The sequence below is a fragment of the Dipodomys spectabilis genome, unplaced genomic scaffold (genome assembly GCF_019054845.1).
Source record: "Dipodomys spectabilis isolate Male_0828 unplaced genomic scaffold, ASM1905484v1 ptg000173l, whole genome shotgun sequence".
NCBI lineage: Eukaryota > Metazoa > Chordata > Mammalia > Rodentia > Heteromyidae > Dipodomys > Dipodomys spectabilis.
Window position 1 is genome coordinate 5,845,834 of NW_024870850.1, and position 4,546 is coordinate 5,850,379.

The following is a 4,546-nucleotide window of genomic DNA, read 5'->3' on the forward strand; positions in this document are numbered from 1 at the left end:
TGTAGAAAAGCAGGTAGTTTCAGCCAAGGACCTGACAGGGAGGGGAAGATGGAGAAAGAGAATTTTTAAAGTGAAAATATACATCTCTGAAGCATCTGCCAAGCAGAAATTCTAGCTGGAAATGAGGATCACAATTTCACAGATATTCTTATATCTTTGTATATGTGCATATTTGTCTTTATTGACAGAGATCTACATTATAGCTTTCCTCTAATTAAAGTCTCTCTGAGTCTTCAGAAGAAATGTTTAAGACTACTCCCAGGGGCTATGCATTAGTAGCCCTGCATCAAGGAGAAAAACACAAGTTAGAAATATGTTTTCATGCTTTCTTCACTGCAGGTGCTGTGATTTCACCCAAACACAGATAGTGAGACCCCAGAGATGGAGTTATCTTAGTTGTAATTTGTCCAAAGTCTGTGTCAAGAAAGTATTTGCAAGAAAGTCATTTAGGATGATGCAACTGGATTGTATGAGATGGTGCCATACCATGTGAATGGTGAAATGGCCAGAAAAGTGTATGTCTCTGAGTTGTCAACTGAATAATGAGGGTATTATAGTTTAGAGTGTCAATTTACATGTACCATATGCAGGCAAATATCCTCTCTTTTGATATCTCACAGTTTCCACACCATAAAGATGCCAGCAGTGTCCAGAGGAAGATGGCAGAGGAGAAGCTGAGGGCTAATCAAGATCTCGCATAGAAAGCAGTTTTAATTAATATAATTCATCACATCAACAAGAGCAAGGATTAGAACCACATGATTATCTCAGTAGATGCAGAAAAAGCATCTGACAAAATCCAACACCCTTTTATGATGAACTTTCTGGGAAAACTAGGAATCCATGGAACATTCCTCCATATAAAATGGCTGTATATTACAAATCTATAGCCACATTACACTTAATGGTGAAAAAATAAGTCATTTCCTCTAAACTCAGGAACAAGATAATGAGGTCCACACTCTCAACTTCTCTTCAATTTAGTACTAGAATTCCCAGCTACAGCAATAAGACAAGATGTAAACATAAAGATGATCGAAATAGGGAAAGATGAAGTAAAACTCTCCCTCCTCACAGACAACATGATCTTGTATTTAGAGAATCCCACAGACTGCAGTCCCAAATTACTTGAGCTGATTTGAAACTTTGGCAAAGTAGCAGGGTATAAAATTAACCCTCAAAAATCAATGGCTTTTCTGTATGACAACAATGAGAAGATCTCAGCTGAAATCAGGAAAGCAATTCTTCTTTTGTAACTAAAGAAGTTATCATCTATGATGATAACTTTAAAAAGCTGAAAAAAGAAATCAGAGCAGAACTTAGGAAGTGGAAAATCCTCCCATGCTCTTAGATTGGAAAGATCAATATCATGAAAATGGCAATACTTCATGTGACACCTATCAATATTCCAGCCTCATTCTTTAAGGGCCTAGAAGAAGCAATCCAAAAATTCATATGGAACAATACAAGACCTCGGATAGCAAAAACAATCCTTAACAGAAAGAATAATGCTGGGGTAAGATCCATACCAAATTTGACACTCTACCACAAAGTCATAATAATGAATACTGCTTCCTACTGGCACAAGATCAGAACTTGGGACCAATAGAATAGAACTGAAGACCCAGAAATGAACCCACAGACCTATAGTCAACTAATATTCAACAAAGTAGCCATAAAAATTAGAATGGAAGAAAGACAACAACTTCAGTAAATGGTGCTAACAAAGTTGGGTAATCACCTGTAGAAAACTAAATCCAGATCCTTAAATATCACCCTACACCAGAGTCAACTCCAAATGGGTCAGACACTGAAAACATTACAGGAAGGAACAAGAGAAACCTTTAACAGGCGGAAATTTTCTTAATAGAAACACAGAAACACAACAAATCAAAGAAATTTTGGACAAATGAGATTGAATGAAGCTACAGAGCTTCTGCAGGGCAAAGGACATAGCTAACAAGATGAATAGAAAGCCCACAGATTGGGATATCTTCATTAGCTAAACAAGGGAAAGGATCCCATATCTAAAATATGGCCCATTGTACCAATGAGATGTAGAAGATGCTGTGTCGAAAAATAAACTTTATAGTTTAGGCTGGGGGAGGGGAAGGAATGTAGTCGTGGAGATGGGAGGGACGGAAGAGTAGGGGAAAACTAACGAAGAGGCAAAATGCTTGATAAGAAATGTACTCATTACCTTGCTCATGTGATCTTAACCCCTCTATACAGTATTTTCACAATAAAAACTTCTTTAATAAATAAAAAATTAAATATACTTAGAACTAAAGTAATTAAATCTCTAACAACAAATACTCAAAGAAACAACTGCCGGATAAATAAGTGGGATAAAGGCTTAAAGAGAAACTTCTCTGAAGAGGAAATAAAAATGGCTAATAGATACACGAAGAAATGCTCAACTTCTCTAGCCATAAAAGAAATAGAAATCAAAACAATATTGAGATTCCACCTCACCCCAGTTAGAATGGCTATAATCAAGCAATCTAATAAAAACAGATGCTGGATAGGATGTGGCCAAAAGGGAAACCTGCTTTGGGTGGTAGTTGTTGGTGATAGTGTAAACTTTTTCAAACACTTTGGAAAGCAATATGGAGGTTCCTCAAAAGACTCCCATAGAGCTCCCCTATGATGCTGCAATCCCACATTTGGGCATTTACCCAAATGATCACAAACAAGGCCATACCAAGGCTCTCAGCACAACTATGTTTATCACAGCATTATTTACTAAGATATGAAACCAATGCAAATGCCCCTCAGTAGATTAATGGATCAAGGAAATGCGATATATACATACATACATACATATATATATATATGTATATATATATGTATATATATATACATATATATATATACATGTATATGTACATGGGGTTGGGAAGGTGGCTCAGTGGTAGAGCGTTTGCCTTTCATGCATGAGGCCCTGGGTTCGATTCCTCAGCACTACATAAGGAAAAAAAGCCTGAAGTGATGCTGTGGCTCAACTGGTAGAGCACTAGCCTTGAGCTGAAGAGCTGAGGGACAGTGCCCATGCCCAGAGTTCAGGCCCATGACAGGACCCCCAAAACAAAAACAATATATATATATATATATAGATAGATAGATACATATATATTATATATAAAGGTACATATATGTATCTATATATATGTATATATCTATGTATCTATATGTATAGATACATATATAGAGATATATAGATATATGCATATATCTATATATGTATATATAGCTATGAAATGGATTTCTATGCCTCTATCAGAAACAATGACATCACTCCATTTGTTAGGAAGTAGAAAGACTTGAAAAAATTATATTGTGAAGTAAGCCAGGTCCAAAGAGACATAAGTCCCATGTTTTCCCTTATTTGCAATAACTAGCATATATCTAGGAAAAGCACAAAAGTTAAAGCGCTATGTACATATGACCATATAAGATGATTGTTTTTGTTTTTTTATTGTTAAAATATCGTACAGAGGGATTACAATTAAATGGGCAAGGTAATGAGTACATTTCATATCAAGCATTGTTGCCTCCTCCTTTGTTTCACTTTCCCATCTATTCCCATCCTCCCCATGCCTTCCACACTATCCCCTCTCCTGGCCAAAGTTTAAAGTTCATTTTTCGACATAGTGCCCTGTATATCTCATTGTTGCCATGTGTCCACCTTTATCCCTATTTAAACAATTTGTTCTTTCACTTCGCGTCCACAAATTATATAAACATCAAATACATTGAAAGCAGAAGTTACACCGTGGAGGAGGGACATACAAAGCAATAAAGAAGTCATCTTATAAATATGTTAGAAATAATCACAAGGAAAAAAAAATATTTAAATCCTTATCTTGGGATTCCTTTTGCCTAACATGAACTTATCTGACCTTTTCTGCTTTTCTAGTTATTGCAAATAAGAGAAACCATGGGACTTATGATTCTTTGGGCTTGGCTTACTTAACTTAGCATAATTTTTTCAAAGTCTTTCCATTTCCTGACAAAAGGGGGCAATGCCACTCTTTCTGATGGAGGCATAGAATTCCATTGTGTATATCTAGCATATTTTCTAGATCCATTCGTCTACTGAGGGGCATCTGGGATGGTTCTATATCTTACCTGTTGTAAATGAACACCAAATTAAGAACACATTTTTTTTTCTTGCTTGCTATTGTTTCTAACATATTTATGTTTTACCATGTGATTTTTTTTGTTTCTTTGTATGTTTCTCCCCCATGGTATAACTCCTGTTTTCACTGCATCTTTTTTTTTGAATATTTGTTTACTACTTTCAGGCTTTTAACTGGTCAGAAATTACAGGACATTATACTGAGCTAAAAATAAAAAAAATTAACATCTCAAATCCAAAAGAATATTCATAATTAAACTTGGTCAATCTTTAAATGCCAGTCATTCATATGCTCATGATTATTTTAGGTCATTTCTTTTTCTATTAAAGGTATTCCAACATGTGTTTCCTCCATACTTACTAAGCATTTATTTCAACTTATAGTTTCTGTGACAGGATGTTTTG